General features: G+C 48.2%; 1 protein-coding gene across 4 annotated transcripts in view; it reads left to right on the top strand.

The window, feature by feature from the left end:
- CPLX1 (complexin 1) overlaps positions 1–23,346 on the top strand; it is a 45,353-nt gene that overhangs the window by 11,910 nt on the left and 10,097 nt on the right. The window contains exon 1 of one of the 4 annotated variants that reach the window (XM_025385525.1): positions 12,724–12,842. The exons of the other annotated variants lie outside the window; for them this stretch is intronic. The gene's annotated coding sequence lies outside the window, so the exon portion shown is untranslated. Of the gene's footprint in view, positions 1–12,723; positions 12,843–23,346 lie in introns of those variants that run through there. 4 annotated transcript variants of the gene reach the window in all.

Genomic DNA, 23,346 nt, shown 5'->3' with positions numbered 1-23,346 from the left:
ATTTTTTGTATTTTTAGTAGAGACGGGGTTTCACTGTGGTCTCGATCTCCTGACCTTGTGATCCGCCCGCCTCGGCCTCCCAAAGTGCTGGGATTACAGGCGTGAGCCACCGCGCCCGGCCAAAAAAGAATATTTTCATGGAGAATGCCTTCAGATCCACTTCTAAATTTAAGAGACACTGCAAAGCTGCTAGTGCTGTTGATTTATTAGGACTTGTGAGTGCAGTCAGTGAGCTGACGTCTCAGGTTGGTAAGAAGAACCAGCCTCCAAGATGAATACAACTTAAATAGTGCAACAATAAACATGTAACAAATATAATTTCCCTTCACAGGCATTTATTTATATTCTCAAGGATCTTTGAATGGGTGGATATTTCAGGGAAGTCTTTGTTTATTTTGTAGACATTTAGACAGAAAGTCACCTTTTTGGTGATGGGATCTGGAATAAGTAGAGACCTAAGTCCAAGTTATGGAAGTGGTGTGTAAGGTTTGCAACTTCCCCACCCGTTGTAACAAGAGCCTGGGCAGCGGCAAACACTTGGATCGGCAGCCTCTCAAGGGGCTTCTCCAAGTGCCGCAGAGATTTATGGCCTGTGAAACCTGTCACAATTGCAGCTGAGACTGAACAAGATACTGGGGAACTTACAGTGACTGACTCTCAAGCTGCCCCACTGAGGTATGTCTTATGTTTCATCTCAGATGCCACGTGTTAACCTCCCGTAATGCTCCCATGCCCCTCCGTGGCTGTATGTAAATACTGCTCAGCGACAAGCCCTACAGTGCACTGCAATTATACCTCCTATAAAGCCTTTTGTTTGTTCTGTAGTTCTTTTTTTTTTTTTTTTTTTTTTTGAGAGGAGTCTCACTCTGTTGCCCAGGCTGGAGTGCAGTGGCTCGATCTCGGCTCACTGCAAGCTCCACCTCCAGGGTTCAAGTGATTCTCCTGCCTCAGCCTCCCGAGTAGCTGGGACTACAGGCACCTGCCACCACGCCCAGCTGATTTTTGTATTTTTAGTAGAGACGGGGTTTTACCGTGTTGGCCAGGCTGGTCTTGAACTCCTGACCTCAGATGATCCACCCACCTCAGCCTCCCAAAATACTGGGATGACAGGCATGAGCCACCACGCCTGACCCTTTGTTTTTATCTTCTAATTCTTCAACTGAATTTTTAATTTCTGCATTTGTATTTTAATTTCCAAGAGCTCTTTTCTGTTTTCTAAACTTTTTTTTTTTTTTTTGAGACGGAGTCTCGCTCTGTTGCCCAGGCTGGAGTGCAGTGGCCGGATCTCGGCTCACTACAAGCTCCGCCTCCTGGGTTTACGCCATTCTCCTGCCTCAGCCTCCCGAGTAGCTGGGACTACAGGCGCCCGTCACCACGCCTGGCTAATTTTTTGTATTTTTTAGTAGACACAGGGTTTCACCGGGTTAGCCAGGATGGTCTCGATCTCCTGACCTCGTGATCCGCCCGTCTCAGCCTCCCAAAGTGTTGGGATTACAGGCTTGAACCACCGCGCCCGGCCTGTTTTCTAAATTTTTGTTCTCTTTACAAGTTTTCCTCCTCTGTTCTCTGTGTTGTTTCTGAGCTCTGTTTTGGGAGCCCCCAGATAAACTGGGGTTCCAGTGTGTAGGAGCTGGCAGCCCTGCCCTAATGGGAAATGAATGGGGCTAGACCCGGTGCCTGTCATGGAATACTTCTTTCGCCTGGTGGATGGCTTGAACCGTAGTTACCCAACCCATGGCTGGGGGCCCCTCACACAGGACACTTGTTCATACCGGCAGATGCCCCGTGGCTTGTGTCTGCCCCAAGTACAGGCTATGCCTGCCTGGCCATCACTCTGGCACAGGGACCCCAACCTTGTGTTTCTCCCGGACTCCTGGGGAAAACCTGGCCTGGGGGAGCCCCTGGTTCTTCAGCTTTAAGGCACAGATTCAATCCACCACTGCAATAGGAAACAAGTTCAGAGATTTTTGCTACAGATCTTGGCAGAGAGGATGCCGTGAGTCGCGGGGGCCATCCTCCATCTCCGGGTCACATGAGGCAGGGATGAAGAGTCAGGCAAAGGGCCAGGCGCGGTGGCTCACGCTTGTAATCCCAACACTGTGGGAGGCCAAGGCAGGTGGATCACCTGAAGTCAGGAGTTCAAGACCAGCCTGGCCAACATGGTGAAACCCCATCTCCACTAAAAGTACAAAAATTAGCTGTGTGTGGTGCCGGGCACCTGCAGTCCAAGCTGCTCAAGAGGGTGAGGCAGGAGAATTGCTTGAACCTGGGAGGTGGAGGTTGCAGTGAGCTGAGATCGCACCACTGCCCTCCAGCCTGGCAACAGAGCAAGACTCTATCTTAAAAAAAAAAAAAAAAAAAATCAGAGTGGGGACAGCTAGCATGATTATAAGAGGAAGTGGAGTGTGGGTCCCTTATATTTGCAGGCAGATACCTGTACGGTCCTTTCAGAGCAAGTGGCGGGAAAAGCAGGGGTTGTACCTGCTGGACAGGAGAGAGGCCTCTAAGTTCACAGGTCTGGCCACCGGCTTGGGTCGCCCAGGTGTGGCTCTGCCTCTGATGCCCAGGCAGTGGCCTTTGCTGTGTCGTTTTGTTACAAGCTCCTTTTCTGTCCATTTAGCTTGCAGCTTTCTTTGTATCGGAGACTTTCCCTGGATGCACATTTATGTTTCAGTGAGTCAGGGAAAGCTGTGGGAGTCTTCTGTGCGTGTGTGGGAATTCTGGGCTTACCTGTGGGGTGAACGGGGTGAGCTGGCTTTTATGCTCAGGAATCCACACAGGTCAGGCCCTTTAGGTATTTTGGGGAGTGTGGCTCTGTGTCCCCAGAAATGGATTATGTGTGGCTGGACGATGGACCTGTGAGCAGGGCAGTGGGCTGGGCTTGAGTGAGGGCTCTGTAGGCTGCAGACATTCCCTGAACTCTCTGTTTTCAAGGAATCACTGCTGCCTTTTAGGATTGGTGCCTGAAGACTGGTCTGAGCTTGGGGGGTCTCTGGTTCAGTTTCTCCAAGGAAGTGATTTCTTGATACCTCATTGCCACGTGGGTGGTGGGCCCAGTGCCCTTTATACAGATCTTTCACCATCCCTCGTGTCTGCGCCACTCCCCTGACAGCAGGGCCTCCAGTCCCAGAGTCTTCCTGGAGTTCCACCTGGCTGGTCAGCTTCCCAGCAGCATCTCCTTCTGCAGAGCCCATCCGTGCACCTGCTTTCCATCGTCGCCAATCTGACACTGTGCACCTGCTTTCCATCATCCCCAATCTGATACCGTGCACCTGCTTTCCATCGTCGCCAATCTGATACCGTGCACCTGCTTTCCATCGTCGCCAATCTGATACCACATTTACCCAGGCTCTCTTCTCTTGTTGTGTTATTCTTGTGAAACTATACTATTCAGTTTCTCTCTTTTTTTTTTTTTTTTTTTTTTGAGACAGAGTCTCGCTCAGCCACCCAGGCTGGAGTGCGGTGGCACAATCTCGGCTCACTGCAACCTCCAACTCCCAGGTTCAAGCGATTCTCCTGCCTCAGCCTCCCGAGTACCTGGGACTACAGGTGTCCACCACCACACCCAGCTACTTTTTGTATTTTTAGTAGAGACGGGTTTCACCATGTTGGCCAGGATGATCTCAATCTCTTGACCTCATGATCCGCCCGCCTTGGCCTCCTAAAGTGCTGGGATTACAGGTGTGAGCCACCCCACCTCCAACCTATTCAGTTTCTTTACTCCCATCTTAGTGGGGTTGTGGAAAGACATGTCAATAAGCATATATGTTCAATCCATCATGTTTAAACAAAACTCAGTACACTATCATTTGTAAGGGTGCCTGGCATTAGGACAGCCAGCATTAGGACATTAGGATAACCAGCGTTAGGACAGCCAGCATTAAAGTAGGCAGCATTAGGACACCAGGCGTTAGCCTTAGGATGCCCAGCATTAGGACACCCAGTGTTAGGATGCCCAGCGTTAGGACACCCAGTGTTAGGACACCCAGTGTTAGGACATTAGGATAGCCAGTGTTAGGACAGCCAGCATTAGAGCAGGCAGCGTTAGGACACCAGGCATTAGCCTTAGGACGCCCAGCATTAGGACACCCAGCATTAGAACACCCAGCGTTAGGAACATGCTGGGATTACAGGCGAGAGCCACCGCGCCTGGCCCCTAAGTATGTTCTTGAGTTTTATTCTGGATGTGGTCAAGTTACTTAGAAACAGTTTGGTCCTTTCCTCTCTTGTTTTGGAGTTTTGCTGGGTGGGATTCGAGCAGTATTATGTCTGAAGGTAATTTCCCCACCCTTAAGCTTATACCCTTCTTAGTACTGTGATGGATGCCCTGTGATTTATGACTTTTTCTTCTCTCTCTGTTGGGAACACTCTCATTAAAAGGCAGAATTGTCAGATTGGATAAAAAATCAAGACCCAGTTCTGTGCTACATACAAGAAACCCACTTTAAATATAAAGAGACTCTGCTGGGCGCGGTGGCTCACGCCTGTAATCCCAGCACTTTGGGAGGCTGAGGCAACTGGATCACCTGAGGTCAGGAGATCGGGACCATCCTGGCCAACATGGTGATACAACCATCTCTAGTAAAAATACAAAAAACTAGCCGGGCGTGGTGGTGGGCGCCTGTAGTCCCAGCTACTTGGGAGGATGAGGCAGGAGAATCACTTGAACCTGGGAGGCAGAGGTTGCAGTGAGCCGAGATTGTGCCACTGCACTCCAGCCTGGGTGACGGAGCAAGACTATGTCTCAAATAAATAAATATATAAAAACTCTAGTCAGGTAAAAGCGAAAAGATAGGGACAAATAAGAAGAAAACTTGAGGCCGGGCGCAGTGGCTCACGCCTGTAATCCCAGCACTTTGGGAGGCCGAGGCGGGAGGATCACGAGGTCAGGAGATCGAGACCACCCTGGCTAACACGGTGAAACCCCGTCTCTACTAAAAATACAAAAAAATTAGCTGGGTGTGCTGGCGGGCGCCAGTAGTCCCAGCTACTCGGGAGGCTGTGGCAGGAGAATGGCATGAACCCGGGAGGTGGAGCTTGCAGTGAGCCGAGATTGCGCCTCTGCACTCCAGTCTGGGTGACAGAGTGAGACTCCGTCCCCCCTCCCAAAAAAAAAAAAAAAAAAAAAGAAGAAAACTTGAGTGACTAAATTAATATAAGACCAAGGAGATTTCAGTGCAAGAAATATTGCCAGGGATGAAGGAAGTCATTTTCTGGTGATGAAGAGATCAGTTAATCAAGAGGACATCATGGTCTCAACTGCTTCTGCACCCAACAGCTGAGCTCCATCCTATGTCAGCAAAGACAGAAGGAGATCAGAGGAAAAACACACAAATCCACAGTTTTAGCTGGAGATATTCAACTCAAAAACTGGTACCCAAAGGACAGAGAAGCCAGAAGGATAGACAGGACTTGAGCAACACAGGCAGCCAGGCTGTCCTGCGTGATGTCCACAGACGCTCTGAGCAACGACAGCAGAGTAGGTCTTCTTCTTTTCAAGCACACAGGGAGCATTTGCCAAGACAGATCATATCCAGGCCCCGAAACAAGTCTCAGCGCACGTGAAAGGGTTCAAGTCGTGCAAAATATATTCTCCAGCTACGATGAAATGCAATGAGAAATAAAGAAAGAAAAGTATCTGGAAAATCCTCCAAATAGTTGAAAACTAAACAACATACTTCTAAATAGCCCACGAGCCAAGGAAGAAATCAAAGTGGAAATTAGAGGCTGGGTGCAGTGGCTCATGTCTGTAATCCCAACACTTTGGGAGGCTGAGGAGGAAGGATTGCCTGAGGCCAGGGGTCCTAGGCCAGCTTGGACAACATAGCAAGATCCCATCTCTATGAAAAATTTAAGTAATGTAGCTGGGCGCAGTGGTATGCACCTGTAGCACTAGCTGATTGGAGGCCAAAGTGGGAAGATCACTTGAGCCCAGGAGTTTGAGGCCAGCCCGGACTACCTGGGCAATGTAGTGAGATCCCATCGCTATAAAAAATTTAGAAATTAGCTGGGCATGGTAGTGTGCCTTCATGGTCTGAAATACTTGGGAGGCAAAGGTGGGAGGATCGCTTAAGCCCAGGAGTTCAAGGCTGCAGTGAGCCATGATCTCACCACTGCATTCCAGCCTGGGTGACAGAGCAAGGTCCCACTTCTTATTAAAAAAAAGGAAATTAAGAGGCTGGGCCCGGTGGCTCATGCCTGTAATCCCAGCACTTTGGGAGGCTGAGGCGGATGGATCACCTGAGTTCAGGAGTTCGAGACCAGCCTGACCAACATGGTGAAAACCCGTCTCTACTAAGAATACAAAAAGTAGCCAGGTGTGGTGGCAGGCACCTGTAATCCCAGCTACTTGGGAGGCTGGGGCAGGAGAATCGCTTGAACCCAGGAGGTGGAGGTTGCAGTGAGCCAAGACCATGCCACTGCACTCCAGCCTGGGCGACAAGAGTGGAACTCCATCTCAAAAAAAAAAAAAAGAAAGAAAGAAAATGCGCAAAAGATTTGAATAGATATTCCCCCAAAGAAGATATGGGAATTAAAGGAATGACTATTAAGGATATATGAAGATGTTTGGCAGCACCGGTCACAGGGACACACCACAGCGAGATGCCGCCACACCCACTAGGGCAACTGGAGTCAACAGAGCCACTCAGGCGTGTGGAGACACCCACGCCCTCACACACTCCCGTGGGAGCTTACAATAGCACAACCACACTGGAAAACAGCTTGGCTGTTTCTTAAAAAGCAAAATAGAAATTTAATACACGACTGAGCAATTCTGCTCCTAGACGTTGACCCAAGAGAAATGAAAGCACAGATCGACACGGACGTGTGGAGGAACAACCCATGATTCACGTACAGGTGGGCGGGGGAAGGAGCCGTGGGCATCCACGCTGTGGGGTCCTGCTCAGCATGGAGAGGGGCAAACTGCTGGTGTGATGGGGCATCCTGGAAAGCAGTGAACTCAGTAAACGGGGCCAGTCCCCCCTCTGCTGCAGATACCACATATTGCGTGCATTCCTTTATATAAAGTTCTAGAGAAAGCCCATAATCCATAGTGACAGGAGCTGGTCAGTGGCTGGAGTGGTGGGTGGGAGGGGCCACACGAGCCACCACAAAACCTGAGGGCTGGACGTGTCTACTGTCTTGATGGTGGTGATGGCTTCACACACGTATACATGCGTCAACACAGACTTAGGGTATGTCAATTACGCCTCCATAAAGCTGTTTAAAAGTTGGGTTCTGAGAGTTATGGAGGACACCTACCTTTGTGACGGTCATGAAGTGGTCACACATGTGGACCCCATGGCCTGAGGTCCCCCCCACCCTCTCACGCCATGTGTCCATGTTCAAGGCTGAGTGAGGGAGGGAGGCAGGGCAGAGGCTCAGCGGCCACAGGGCCCCTTCCTGGGGGAGAATGAGCCTTGGCCAGGCCCTACCCCGTGCACTCTTGCCCTACCCAGGGCTGAAGGGGCCTTGGGGAGTCATCCCCATTCCACTGTCTGTGGGCGAGGACGTGGGGTGCCGAGAGCCACCGCCAGCCCTGACAATAGCACCCGCGAGATATGGCTCAGAGTGTGAGGAGCATAATTGTGTGTGAATATTGAACCATCCTCACTTTGCTAAAAGGAGCCCCACTGAGTACTCATTGTGTTTCCCGTGGAATTCAGTCAGGAACGCCAGACTCTCCCGCTCTGGCCCGGCACTCAGCACTGACATTCTCGCTGGAGCCCGGCCTGCCGCCCGCGCACCCGCGCTCCCTCTATCTCTATCGCTATCTCTCCACCAATTGTTGGCATTGCTCTTATGTTAATTTCACAAAAATAACCCAGAGGATTTCCTTCTTTTTCTCCGTTCCAAGAACATTCTAAATATCATTGGAATTATCTGTTTCTTGAATGTTTGAAAGAATCCATCTGTGAATTCTTAGACATCGTTCTCGGATTTTTACAACGGGTTTTAAAGACAATCCATTTCATTCAGGTTTTTAAGTGTATTAGCAAAGCGTGTGTAAACTATTATTTGACCATCTTATTTCCCGTCTGAGTGTGGCTAGTTCCCAGTCATTTCTCCTAATTTTGTGTGTCCCGGGCTTCTTTCTGTCTTTTCACTCTGAGCAGCTGCCCGATGCCTGTTTCATGGGAGGTTCAAGAGCCACCTCCTGAGCTGCTGATTCTTTTGACATTTGTCTTTCTTGATGGATTAATCTTGCCGTTAGCTTTGCAAATTCCTTTCCTCTGCCTGCCTTGGTTTGTCTGGTTGCTTTTTCTCTAGCGGTTGCAGTGAGGTGTGTTTTGCTGTGTGTGGCTGGGCTTGCCGGGAACATGAGTGTTTCAGGGAATTGACAGCAGGGGTCAACCCCTAGATGCCGCTAGATCGAGGCCTCAACACATCCAGTTCCTGGAGATGCGGTAACTGTGGTTTTAATATTTTCCAACTCATTTGTTGTTAGAGAGATGTTACATTTACAAGGGACCAGGAGGAGGATTTTTTTTTTAATTTTATTTGTTTATTTATTTTTGAGCCAGGGTATTGACTCACTGCAACCTCCACCTCCCAAACTCAAGAGATTCTCCCACCTCAGCCTCCCAGGTAGCTGAGACAACAGGTGCACGCCACCGTGCCTGGCTAATTTTTCATAATTTTTTTTGTAGAGATAGGGTTTTGCCATGTTACTCAGGCTGGTCTTGAGTCCTGGGCTCAAGCAATCCGGCCACCTCACCCTCCCAAAGTGCTGGGATGACAGGTGTGACCCCCACACCTGGACGAGGATTTTTTATTCCTATTTCTGCTCTGGAAAACATATTGAGATTAATACATCAAGAAAGACAAATGTCAACAGAGGTGGTCTAACTTTTTTTTGACAGGTGGGATTATAAATCATTTAAACTTTATGCTTCTCTGTTTTAAAAAATGTTTTAAGGTCAAGCAAGGTGGCTCACGCCTGTAATTTCAGCACTTTGGGAGGCCGAGGAGGGCAGATCACCTGAGGTCAGCAGTTTGAGACCAGCCTAACCAACAAGGTGAAAACCCCATCTCTACTAAAAATTAAAAAAAAAAAAAAATTGGCCAGGCATGGTGGCACCTGCCCATAATCTCAGCTACTTGGGAGGCTGAGGCAGGAGAATCTCTTGAACCCGGGGGGCAGAGGTTTCAGTGAGCCAAGACTGTGCTGCTGCACTCCAACCTGGGCAACAAAGAGTGAAACTCCATCTCAAAAAAAAAAAAAAAAAAAAAATTTAAGTTCCGGGATACATGTGCAGGATGTGCAGGTTTGTAACACAGGTAGTAAACGTGTACCACGATGGTTTGCTGCACCTGCCCGCCTATCACCTAGGTATTAAGCCCAGCATGCATTAGCTATTTTTCTTGATGCTCTCTCTTCCCCTGCTCCACAGGCCCCAGTATGTGTTGTTCCCCTCCCTGTGTCCATGTGTTCTCAATGTTCAACTCCCACTTATGAGTGAGAACTTGCGGTGTTTGGTTTTCTGTCCCTGTGTTAGTTTGCTGAGGATAATGGCTTCCAGCCCCATTCCTATCCCTGCAAAGGACATGACCTCATTCTTTTTTTTTTTTTTTTTTTTGAGATGGAGTCTCGCTCTGTCGCCCAGGCTGGAGTGCAGCGGCCGGATCTCAGCTCACTGCAAGCTCCACCTCCCAGGTTCATGCCGTTCTCCTGCCTCAGCCTCCTGAGTAACTGGGACTACAGGCGCCCACCACCTCGCCCGGCTAGTTTTTTGTATTTTTTAGTAGAAATGGAGTTTCACCGTGTTAGCCAAGATGGTCTTGATCTCCTGACCTCGTGATCCACCCGTCTCGGCCTCCCAAAGTGCTGGGATTACAGGCTTCAGCCACCACGCCTGGCCGACCTCATTCTTTTTTTATGGCTGCATAGTATTCCATGGCATATATGTACCACATTTTTTTTATCCAGTCTATCATCGATGGGCATTTGGGTTGATTCCATATCTTTGCTATTGTGAATAGTGCTGCAATGAACATACACGTGCATGTATCTTTATAATAGAATGATTTATATTCCTTTGGGTATATACCCAGTAATGGGATTGCTGAGTCAAATGGTATTTCTGGTTCTAGGTCTCTGAGGAATTGCCACAGTCTTCCACGGTGGTTGAACTAATTTACACTCCCATCAACAGTATAAAAGTATTTCTATTTCTCTGCAACCTTCCCAGCATCTGTTGTTTCTTGACTTTTTAATAATATCATACTGACTGGTGTGAGATGGTATCTCATTGTAGTTTTGATTTGCATTTCTCTAGTGATCAGTGATGTTGAGCTTTTTTTTCACAGGTTTGTTGGCTGCATAAATGTCTTTTGTTTGGGTTCCTTGTAGATTCTGGATATTAGACCTTTGTCAGATGGAAAGATTGAAACATGTTTCTCCCATTCTGTAGGTTGTCTGCTCACTCTGATGATGTTTCTTTTGCCGTGCAGAAACTCTTTAATTTAATTAGCTCCCCACTTGTCAATTTTTTCTTCATTACAATTGCTTTTGATGTTTTCATCATGATATTCTCGCCCATGCCTATGTCCTGAATGGTATTGCCTAGATTTTCTTCTATGGTTCTTATACTTTTGGGTTTTACATTTAAGTCTTTAATCCACCTTTAGTTAATTTTTGCATAAGGTGTAAGGAAGGGGTCCAGTTTCCATTTTCTTCATATGGCTAGCCAGTTCTCCCAGCACCATTTATTAAATAGGGAATCCTTTCCTCATTGTTTGTTTTTGTCAGTTTTGTTGAAAATCAGATGATTGTAGGTGGGCAGTCTTATTTCTGAGTTCTCTATTCTGTTTCATTGGTCTGTGTGTCTGTTTTTGTACCAGTACCATGCTGTTTTGGTTACTGTAGTCTTGTATTATAGTTTGAAGTCAGGTATATGCTTCTCTTTTTTTGTGGTAAAATATATAGCATAAAATTTACCATTTAAGTTATTTTAAGTGCACAATTTAGTGGCATTAAGTACATCACAATAGGCCGGGCGCGGTGGCTCAAGCCTGTAATTCCAGCACTTTGGGAGGCCGAGACGGGCAGATCATGAGGTCAGGAGATCAAGACCATCTTGGCTAACATGGTGAAACCCCGTCTCTACTAAAAAATACAAAAACTAGCCGGGCGAGGTGGCGGGTGCCTGTAGTCCCAGCTACTCGGGAGGCTGAGGCAGGAGAATGGCGTAAACCTGGGAGGCGGAGCTTGCAGTGAGCTGAGATCCGGCCACTGCACTCCAGTCTGGGCGACAGAGCATGACTCCGTCTCAAAAAAAAAAAAAAAATCACTATGTTGTGCAGCTAACACTCTATTTCCAGAACTTTTCATCATTTCCAACTGAAACTCTGTCTATATTAAACACTCACTCCCCACGCTCCTTCCCCCAGCCCCTGGCACCCACCACTTTACTTCCTGTTTCAATGAATTTGGCTACTCTAGGGACCTCATGTAAGTGGAATCTTACAGTATTTGTCCTTTTGTGTCTGGCTTATTTCACTTGGCACAGTATCCTCAAGGTTCATTCATGTTGCAGTTTGCGTTAGAACTTAATCCCTTTTTTTTTTTTTTGAGGTGGAGTCTCGCTCTGTCACCCAGGCTGGAGTGCAATGGCCGGATCTCAGCTCACTGCAAGCTCCGCCTGCCGGGTTTACGCCATTCTCCTGCCTCAGCCTCCCGAGTAGCTGGGACTACAGGCGCCTGCCACCTTGCCTGGCTAGGTGTTTTTTGTATTTTTTAGTAGAGACGGGGTTTCACCGTGTTAACCAGGATGGTCTCGATCTCCTGACCTCATGATCCGCCCGTCTCGGCCTCCCAAAGTGCTGGGATTACAGGCTTGAGCCACCGCGCCCGGCCAACTTAATCCCTTTTTAAGGCTGCATAATATTCCATTCTGTCTACACCACATCGTGCTTGTCCATTCATCTGCTGATGGATACCCTGGGTTGTTTATCCCTCTTGGTTATTGTGGTTAATGCTGCTATGAACAGGGGTGTGGAGGTATCTGTGAGAGTCTTTGCTTTCAGTTCTTGTGGGTCTATAACCAGAAATGGAATCGCTAGATCATATGGCAATTCTATGTTTAATTTTTTGAGGAACTGCCAGACTGTTTCCACAGCAGCTGCGCTGTTTCTCATTCCCAACAACAAGGCACAGGACTCCAGTTTCTTCACGTTGTTGCCAGCACTTGTGATTTCCCGGTTTTTGATAATAGCCGTCTGGGTGGGTGTGAGTGGGTATCTCATTGTGGTGCAGACTGACACTTGGCCCTTGTGAGCATTCCATGAGAGCTTGAAAGGAACACCTGTTATGTTTTTCAGAGTTTGGGTTCCCTGTGAACCTGGTGTGTAACCCTCCAATCCTCCTTCTATCTTTAGATAATCATAACAACATGGGTATATTCATACATGACTGTTTTTCCTTTTTGCTTTCCAAACATGGGCTCTGCGACACGCTTGTCTGCCTGTGGCTCTCAGGCGGCGGCGCCCACAGCAGCCCCTGCTCCCTCTCCAGGCCTCAGGTGCTTCCCTGCCGTGGACATGTGGTGGCCTGTGGCCACACGCCCAAGACACTAGCTTGTCTCCAGCCACACGCCAGGGCCGCTGCCGAGACAGACGGCGTGCGAGCGTGTGTGGGCACGTTTGCCACAGAGGAGCCCGGCCCAGCAGGCCGCCGCCCGGGAGTGGGACGCGGGTGCACTCCGCGTGTGTTCGTGCTCCTTCCGAAATGGCTGCGGCCGCCCACCTTTCCCCTAGGGGCTGAGCGCGCAGCTCCCCACGCTTGCCAGCCTCAGGAGCCGTCTCTGTGACGCTGCAGGCACGTCCTGTGCCCCCGAAAGGTGCATTTTCACTTCTTTGTGACACTTGGGTTGAGTCCCCTCTGACATCGATTCTGCCATATGAACCTTAATTTTATCCAAAGCCCCACAGAGAACAAAAGCGTTGGAGCTTAAGCTGCAGGTGCGATCCGGATTACATACAATTACACATTAATGTTAATGCAGCTGACATGATTATGATATTAAGCCTGCCCACCAAGAATCTGGCACCATACAATCTAAATCGATGATTTTTTTTCTGAGATAGGTTCTACAGATTTCCTTGTTAAATTTATTTCTAAGTAGGTTATATTTTCTTACTTATTGTATGTTTTCCTCATTATTGTAAGTGGAACGTCATTCCTGTTCCTGTTTCTAGCTTGTTCTTGACAGTGCGGGGGGAAACTATTAATTCTGAGGTATGGATATTGTATTTAGCCATGCTACCACATTCCATGATGCATTCTGGGAGGTTTTTACTGCACTGTCTTGAGTTTCTTAGATATAGGATCGTGTCTTCCAGAAGAGAGGTGGGAGAGACAGAGACAGAGAGAACTGGCTGTCTTCTTTTATGATATAACTCTTATTACCATCCTGTGTTGACGGGAACACGTTCGTGACTGTGGGACTGTCATGGAATCTCCCCTCACAAGCCTAGATGATGCAGCCTCCTACACACCTAGGCCATGTGGCACAGCCATTGCTCAGGGGCTGCAAACCTGCACAGCAGACACCACACTGAACACCACAGCAGCGGTAGCACCGGGGTGAGGCTGTGCATCTAAGCATAGAAAAGGCACCGTGAGGCCAGGTGTGGTCATCCCAACACTTTGGGAGGCCAAGGTGGGTGGATCATTTGAGGTCAGGAGTTTGAGACCAGCTTGGCCAACATGGTGAAACCCCATCTCTGCTAAAAATGCAAAAATTGGCCAGGCATGGTGGCACACGCTTGTAATCCCAGCTACTTGGGAGGCTGAGGCATGAGAACGGCTTGAACCCAGGAGTGGAGGTTGCAGTGAGCCAAGATCATGCCATTGCACTCCATTCTGGGAAACAGGTCTCAAAAAAAAGAAAGAAAGAAAGAAAAAGAAAAGAAAAGAAAGAAAGCAGAAAAGAAAAGAAAAGAAAATGCAACATGAGAGTTCGGTGCTGTCGCCTTCCAGGGCACTGTCGTACATGCGGCCTGCTGTTGACCGAAACGGCCCTATGTGGCACATGACTGTGTCTTATTTTCTCATGCACCTCACGAGAACCTCCGAAACAGGGCAGAATCGTGGCAGCAGCTGTGTGTCATGCCCTTGGTGTTAGTGTAGGCAGATTTACTCTTCACCATTGTCCATTTTCTGCTTTTCTCTTCATTAATTATCTTTTCCTGTCTTATTTGGGGTTATTTTGTTTTGTTTCTTTTAAATTTTTTAAGATGGCAATGAAGTTCCTATACTTTCTGCTCTTCTTTAAAACGAAAGACTATGAATGTCCTCCCAAAAATGTTCTAGTCATGGACTCTAAGTTTAGACATTCAGTGTTTATCTTTCATGCTTTCTGGAATTTTTTATTTTTTATTTTTTTGAGACAGAGTCTCACTGTGTTGCTCAGGCTGGAGTACAGTAGCGCGATCTCCACTCACTGCAACCTCCACCTCCCGAGTTCAAGCGATTCTCCTGCCTCAGCCTCCTGAGTAGCTGGAATTACAGACATGTGCCACCACGCCCAGCTAATTTTTGTATCTTTTTTTAGTAGAGACGAAGTTTCACCATGTTGACCAGGCTGGTCTCAAACTCCTGACCTTGTGATCCTCCCGCCTCGGCCTCCCAAAGTGCTGGGATTACAGGTGTGAGTGACCATGTCCGGCTGCTTTCTGGCATTTTTACGGTTTCAGTTTTTACATCCTCTTCAATTGAAGGGTTACTTACGCCCTTGTTTCTAATATTTGGGCTTCCATAGTTATGGGTTTGGTCATGTTTTTAGCATTTGTAACTTGATTAGATTATGATCAGGGAAAATGGCCTGTGATCTCGTTAGCTTTTAATTTGTTAGGGCTTTGGATCAATTCGATAGTGATGCAATTTATTTTCAAAAACCATTGCCCTCCTAAGGCAACTGAGTTTCTCCACTCCTAACTCCACTGAGTTTCACCATTGCCCTCCTAACCATTGCCCTCCTGACTCCACTGAGTTTCACCATCACCGTGGTTAAGTCTGCCTGGCCCCAGGCAATCTCTGTTTTCTTTAACTCACTATAGATTAGTTTGTACCCAAATGTACACAAATGAAATTAAATAATTTGTATCTGGCCTTTTATACTCAGCATAAAGACTTTGAGATTCCCCCATGTTGTTGGATGTATCAGCAATTCATCTGTCTCTGTTGCTAAGTGGTGCTCCCTGTGTGGACATACCATGGTTTGTCTATTCACCTGTTGATGGACATTTGAGTTGCTTTCTGGTTTTGGTTGTTACAAATGAAACTACCATGAACATTCCTGTTCCTGCTGTTGTGTGAACTTAGGTGTTTGTTTATCTTGGGTAAACACCTAGGAGTGGAATTTCTGGGTCATTTGGTGGGTGTGTTCAATTGTACAGGAAAATGCTAAACTGTGGGCAAAGTGGTTGTAGCATTTACCTTCCCACAGGTATGCATGAGCATTCCAGTTCCTCCACCAGGTTCTTCACCAACACTTAGCACAGTCAGTCTTTTTAATTTCAGATATTTGAGTAGGAATGTGGTGGTATCTCTGTGTGATTTAAGTTTGAATTCCCTTGTGACTGACATGTCGATCAGCTTTATTTGTAACAGCCACGTGTGTCTTTTCATGCAGTCATGCGTCATGTAACGAAGGGGACGAGTTCTGAGGACTGTGTCATTAGGTGACTTTGTTGCTGTGCAAACATCAAAGAGTGCACTGTTGCACACCCAGATGGAGCAACCCTGCACACTCAGGCTGTTGGGGGTAGCCTGGTGCTCCCGGGCACAACCCTGCACAGCACGTGACTGCCTGAATGCCACGGCAGTTGTAACACAGTGGTATTTGCGTACCTAAGCACATCTAAACATAGAAAAGGTTCCACGTGGTGCTACACCTTACAACGGCTGCAACATCATGTTGTGTTACATGGTCCATTACTGTACTCGGTTGCCATCTGTTTCTCTTCTTTGGCGAAATGTCTTTTGTCCACTTTAAAAATCAGGTTGTCTGTGTTCCTGTTACTGAGTTGTAAGAGGTTTTTCTTGTGTATTCTGAATATAAGACTTTTTTTTTTTTTTGGAGACAGAGTCTCACTCTGTCACCCAGGCTGGAGTGCAGTGGCCTGATCTCAGCTCACTGCAACCTCCACCTCCCGGTTTCAAGCAATTCTCCGGCCTCAGCCTCCCGAGTAGCTGGGACTACAGGCATGTGCCACCACGCCCAGATAATTTTTACTTTTTTTTTTTTTTTTTAGTAGAGATGGGGTTTCACCATGTTAGCCAGGCTGTTCTCAATCTCCTGACCTTGTGCTCCACCTGCCTCAGTCTCCCAAAGTGCTGGGATTACAGGTGTGAGCCACCGTGTCCAGCCAACCTTTTGTTTTTTTGAAACAGAGTCTTGTCCTGTCGCCCAGGCTAGAAACTCTGCCTCCAGAGTTCAAATAGTTCTCCTGCCTCAGCCTCTCAAGTAGCTGGGATTATGGGCGCCCGCCACCATGCCTGGCTAATATATATACATATACATACACACACACACACACACACACACACACACACACATATATATATATATATATATTTTTTTTTTTTTAAGTAGAGACGGGGTTTCCCCATGTTGCCCAGGTTGGTCTCGAACTCCTGACCTCAAGTCATCTGCCCGCCTCAGCCTCCCAAAGTGCTGGGATTACAGGCGTGAGCCACCGCGCCCGGTCATGAATATAAGATCTTTATCAGATGTATGGTCTGCAAATATATTCTCTCAGCCTGTGATGTACCTTTTCATTTTTTAAGATAGTGTCTTTTGAAGATGTTAAGAAAAACTCAAACTGTTTTTCCCGCTGCCCTCACTCCACAAGGATAATCAACACAGAAGACGTCTGTGACCAGATGTGTGAGGGTTTTCCCACCCACCAAGCAGGCAATCAGTCCTGCAGTGAACAACAGCAGGACGTCCTCCAAATTAATTCGATTCTGACCTGTCTACCTGGAGACAGCGTCAGGAACCCCGCGTTGAGGGCTCAGTCCCACAAGGCTGCTGCCTCCATCCCACCAGTTGCAAGTCCAGAACGCTAGAACGTCTGAACAACCGGCTTCATGTTGGAGTTCATACGACCCCCTCTTGTCTTGGGTTTAACTGCTAGAGCAGCTCACAGAATTCAGGGAAACACATGCTTATGGTTTATTACAGAGGATCTTTTTATTTCTCATTTTTGAGATGGAGTCTCACTCTGTCGCCCAGGCTAAAATACAATGGCGCGATCTCGGCTCACTGCAACCTCCGCCTCCGGGGTTCAAGCAATTCTCGTGCCTCAGCCTCCTGAGTAGCTAGGATTATAGGCACATGCCACCACGGCCGGATAATTTTTGTATTTTTAGTAGAGATGGGGTTTCACCATGTTGGCCAGGCTGGTCTCGAACTCCAGACCTCAGGTGATCCGCCCGCCTCGGCCTCCCAAAGTGCTGGGATTACAGGTGTGAGCTGAGGATATTTTCAAGGATATACATAGCCAGATGAAGAGACACATGGCCAGCCTAAAGGGTCCCAAGCACAGGAGCTTCCACCCCGTGGAGTTGGGGTGCCACCCTCCTGGCACTCGAATGAGTTCTTCGCCTTCCTTCTAGCCTCTATGTGCCCAGCTCTCCGGAAGCTCCTGAACCCCAGCCTCTTGAGGAGACTCCCTTGGATCAGCATGATGGAAGACTCATGGACGTCCCTGGAGAAAGTGACCAATGAAAAGGGTGTGATCTAAACCCAGCAAAGCCTGTCCAGATTCTTGGCCTCTCTCTGCAGCGTTCCTTCCTCCAGGGCGCGGGGCAGGGCCCCTTCTGAAATGAGGGCTTATGACTCACCATCAGCAAGTCAGGGGAAGATCTGAGTCCTGCCCTGCACAAGGGAAAGGGGGGCAGAAGGTCAGAGAATGGGGTTCTGGTTCCTGATTCTAAAGGGCCTCAACATTATAGCAAGAGCCATGGGAGTGTGAGGCAGGAGCCATAAATGAAAACATCTGTATACATCTCATAATATCACAGAAGAGCAGAAATGTTTAATGGTGATGAAGTTCAATTTATCAATTTTTCTTTTTAAGATTTATGCTTTTGTCACTTATACAATAAATCTTTGCTTAAGCCAAAGTCCCAGAGATTTTCTTATGTTTTCTTCTAGAAGTTGTATAATTTCAGCTTTGACATTTAGATCTATGATTGATTGTGAGTTCGTTTTTATATAAAGCGTCAGGTAAAGGAAAACATTTACATATGTGTTTATTTTGCACATGAATTGAGCCGGTGCCCTTCTGAAAGCACTATGTGGCCAGGCGTGGTGGCTCACGCCTGCAATCCCAGCACTTTTGGAGGCTGAGGCAGGCAGATCACTTGAGCCCAGGAGTTCGAGACCAGCCTGGGCAACATAGTGAGACTCTGTCTCTACAAAAAATGTTTTTAAAAAATTAGCTGCATGGTGGCACATGGGAGGCTGACGTGGGAGGATCAGTTGAGCCCAGGAAGTTGAGAGTGCAGTGAGCTATGATTGAGCCTCTGCATTGCAGCCTGGGCAACAGAGCAAGACCCTGTCTAAGAAAAGAAAAAAGAAGTAAGGACTATCCTCACCCTCACTGAATTCCCTCTGCAGCTCTGTCAAAAATCGATTGACAACATTTGTATGGGTCTATCCCTCTGCGGCTCTGTCAAAAATCAATTGATGATATAATCCTCATCCTCATTAAATTCCCTCTGCAGCTCTGTCAAAAATCAATTGATGATACATGTATGGTTCTATTTCTGGACTTTCTATACTGTTCCATTGATCTATATGTCTGTTCTTTTTTTTTTTTTTTTTTTTTTTTTTGAGACGGAGTCTCACTGTCACCCAGGCTGGAGTTCAGTGGTGCCATCTTAGCTCACTGCAAAATCCGCCTCTTGGGTTCAAGTGATTCTCCTGCCTCAGCCTTCCAAGTAGCTGGAATTACAGGCATGCACCACCACACCCAGCTAATTTTTGCATTTTTAGTAGAAACGGGGTTTCACCATGTCCATCAGGCTTCTCTCGAACTCCTGAGCCTAGGTGATCCGCCCACCTCGGCCTCCCAAAGTGTTGGAATTACAGGTGTGAGCCACTGCGCCTGGCCTATATGTCTGTTCTTTTGTTTATACCATACTACCTTGATTATAGTTAAGTCTTAAAGTCAGGTTGTGGCCAGGCTTGGTGGCTCATGCTTATAATCCCAGCACTTTGGGAGGCCAAAGCAGGTAGATCACGAGGTCAAGGGTTCGAGAACAGCCTGGCCAACATGGTGAAACCACATCTCTACTAAAAATACAAAAATTAGTTAAGTGTGGTGGCAGGCACCTGTAATCCCAGCTACTTGGGAGGCTGAGGCAGGAGAATCACTTGAATCCGTGAGGTGGAGGTTGCAGGGAGCCGATATCCTGCCACTGCACTCTAGCCTGGGCAACAGAGCTAAACTCTGTCTCGGAAGAAAAAAAAAGTCAGGTTGTATAAGTCCTCTAAAAGTTTTCTCCTTTAGCAAAATTGTTTTGTCTATTCTAGGTCTTTTGCCATATTCATATACATTTTAGAATCAGGTGGTAAATTTTTCCCAAAAAGTCAATTTGCATTTTGCTTGGGATTGCATTGAATCTGTAGGCCAATCGAGGGAAAACTGATGTAACAGTATTAAGTTCATGAACATGGTCTATCTCTATGTTCACTTAGGTTTTATTTAATTTCTCTCAGCAATTCTATAGTTTTTGGTGAAGTGGTCTTGCACATTAATTTAAAAATACAGCAATAGGTTGTTTTATGGTTTGGCAGCATTATTAGTGGAATTGTTTTTAAATTTCACTTTCCAATTGTTTGCTGCTAGTATATAAAAATCTTTTTTTTTTTTTTGAGACTGAGTCTTTCTTGCTCTATCACCCAGGCTGGAGTGCAGTGGCGCGATCTCGGCTCACTGCAAGCTCCGCCTCCCGGGTTCACACCATTCTTCTGCTTCGGCCTCCTGAGTAGCTGGGACTACAGGCACTCGCTGCCATACCCGGCTAATTTTTTGTATTTTTAGTAGAGATGGGGTTTCACCGTGTTAGCCAGGATGTTCTCAAACTCCTGACCTCGTGATCCACCCTTCTCAGCCTCCCAAAGTGTTGGGATTACAGGCGTGAGCCACTGCACCTGGCCAAAAGTCTTTTTGTTTGCTGTTACTAATCTTGTATCTTACGACCTTGCTAAATTCACTTGTTTCTAGTAGTACTTTTGTGGATTCCTTAGGATTTTCTACATAGATGATTATGTCATTACTTCTTCCTTATCAACCTTCATGCCTTTTATTTGTTTTCCTTGCCTTAGTGCGATGGCGAAGTCCTTTGGTACAAAGGTGAGCAGGAGCAATGAGCGTGAGCATCCTCTTCATGTCACTCAGCCTAAGGGGAAAGTGTTCTGTTTCACTATCATGAACTTTCCTGTTAGCTGTGGGTTTCTTAAGGTTTTGTTTGTGGCTGAGTACATTACAAATACTGCTTGCATTTAAAAAATTTATTATAGGCCGGGCGCGGTGGCTCAAGCCTGTAATCCCAGCACTTTGGGAGGCCGAGACGGGCGGATCACGAGGTCAAGAGATCGAGACCATCCTGGCTAACACGGTGAAACCCCGTCTCTACTAAAAAATACAAAAACTAGCCGAGCGAGGTGGCGGGCGCCTGTAGTCCCAGCTACTCGGGAGGCTGAGGCAGGAGAATGGCGTGAACCTGGGAGGCGGAGCTTGCAGTGAGCTGAGATCCGGCCACTGCACTCCAGCCTGGGTGACAGAGCGAGACTCCGTCTCAAAAAAAAAAAAAAAAAATTAATTATCAACTGGCCAGTCACGGTGGCTCACACCTGTAATCCCAGCACTTTCGGAGGCCAAGGCGGGTGGATCACCTGGGATCAGCCTGGCCAACATGGTGAAACCCCGTCTCTACTAAAAATATAAAAATTAGCCGGGCATGGTGGCAGGAGCCTGTAGTCCCAGCTACTCAGGAGACTGAGGCAGGAGAATTGCTTGAGCCCGGGAGACGGACGTTGCAGTGAGCCAAGATCACGCCACTGCACTCCAGCCTGGGGAACAAGAGCGAGACTTCGTCTCAAAAAAATATATATTATTATTGACTCTTTGCTGAGCACCTGCTGAGTGGCAGGCTCTGCTCTCGGTGCCAGGGATGCAGCTCTGAGCTGACTGGCACGCCTGCTCCCACAGGGCTTTCTGTTAGCAGACTGGCAATCAGAAGCCAAACACACAACAGACAGCACCAGTTCAGGAAACAGCACAACTACAAAGGGAAATACAGCTGGTGACGGGCCAGAGGGTGGCAGGGACTGTGTTTTTCTTTGCCTGCATGTATTTGGGATTCATATTTAGATCTACAATCAACAAGAATGTGTCTGTGTGTTGTGCAGGAGTCCAGTTTTATTCTTTCCCATCAAGTATCCTGTCCCATCTGGGAATACTGCACTCCTTCTCCAAGGTCCTGAGGCTCCACCTCTGTCTCTGCTCCCACGTGCGGGTCCTGTGTCCATGGGGGTCTGGGGACGGGCTCCCCACTCTGGACCCATTATCTGTCTTCCTCCCGCTGCACCATCATCATTCCGTCTTGGCATCTGGTGGACCTCACTCTCCTCTTTTTCCTTCAGGTGTCTGTTCTGGCAGATGGGCCTTTTGCAGGTCTGTATGCAACACTCAGCTTGTCAGATTTCACAGAATTTTCTTCTTAACTCTTTGGAGTTTGGGGAGGATGGATGTCTTTACGTGTGGAGTTACCTAGCCCAGAAAAATAACAAGTGTCTTTCTTTATGTAGGTATTATTTAATTTTTCATTCAATTCTATAATTTTCCCCATAGTTTTATTTCAAGTTAGAAAGAATTTTTACCTTCTTAAAAATTAACATTAGGCTGGGTGCAGTGGCTCACGCCTGTAATCCCAGCACTTTGGGAGGCCAAGGCAGGCGGATCAGGAGGTCAGGAGTTCGAGACCACCCTGGCCAATATGGTGAAACCCGTCTCTACTAAAAATACAAAAATTAGCCAGGCGTGGTGGCGGGCATCTGTAGTCCCAGGTACTCAGGAGGCTGAGGCAAGAGAATCGCCTGAGCCCGGGAGGCGGATCTGGAAAAGTGGTGACCCCAAAGGAAGTCTTCAGTGGGGTGATCGCCGGCACCACGTCCAGGTCTCAGCTTTGACGAACACTCGGTGGATGCAATGGCAGTGTTTAGGGAGGCCCAGGCACCACATACAAGAGCCCTCTTATACAATCTTTGTGACTGTTCTGTAAATCTACAATCATTTCAAAATGAAGCTTTAAAAATGACTTTAATGGATGTAGTGTGTACATATACATAATTTATGTATAGTGCACACTAAGTTGAATGCAGCCATTGTCATTGTACTGACACTGTAAGGAAACCCTGAGCAGGGTTTTGACCTCAGGGGCGGCTGCTCGACAGAAGCAGTTCCCCCTCAGAAACTGTCTGGGTGTCTTGGGAACGTGGGTGCCGCTCCAGCAAAGGTCTGGAAGGTGGGTTCCCGGGAAGAGCCTCAGGGCTGGGAACGTGGCGGCCCTGACCCCACCCTCTCCGATGTCTGCAGAGGAAACAACTCAGCTTCTGCCTCTTCTGCTACCACGAGGTGGGGTGGGTGATGGAGTCTCAGCAGGGCCAGAGTGCAGGGAGGCCCCGGGATCTGCACCCCCAGGTATGGGGCGAGCTCCCGGGTGGGAAGGGCCCCTCCCCCTGGGACTGAGCTCCCTCCCCAGGGGGTTTATCCGCCTGTGCCGCTGTGGGGGGCGTTGCCAGCCCCATCATTGCCTGCGGGGTCGCGTCCGGTGCGCCCCCGACCGCCTCCATCTCTCACGGGGGAAGCTGAGGCTCAGAGAAGAACGAGGGAGGGGTGGGGTCGGCCCCTGTGCGGCGAGGCCAGTAGCGGACCCCAGCCAGACTGCGGGACCCCCAGCCTCGGATCCGACCCCCCTGCAATCAGCGTCGGAGTGTCCCAGCCTCGGCACCACTTGGGACCGCCCCGCGCCGCAGCGCCCTCCTCTGGAAACCGGGGGTGTGGCAGCGCCGCCCTCCTGCGGATGCGGGGTGCAGCTCCTGCTTCCAGGGGCCGGCGGGGTCGCGGGGTGTGGAGGTCGAGGCTGGTGGGGTCGCAGCAGCGCTCGGGGCCACCCCTTCTGCACCTGTCCCGCCGTTCTGGCGTCTGTGCCAGGAGAGCAAATGGCACTTTGGGTTTCTGTGCCAGGAACAAGCTTCCCGCAGTTTCTGTTGGGCTCCTGACTGCGCCCAATTCCCAGCTTTTGGAAGCGGTTCTGGAGGCGGC

The sequence above is a fragment of the Theropithecus gelada genome, chromosome 5 (genome assembly GCF_003255815.1).
Source record: "Theropithecus gelada isolate Dixy chromosome 5, Tgel_1.0, whole genome shotgun sequence".
NCBI lineage: Eukaryota > Metazoa > Chordata > Mammalia > Primates > Cercopithecidae > Theropithecus > Theropithecus gelada.
Note: the sequence above shows the minus strand (reverse complement) of the source record. Positions and strands in the feature narration are given on the sequence as shown.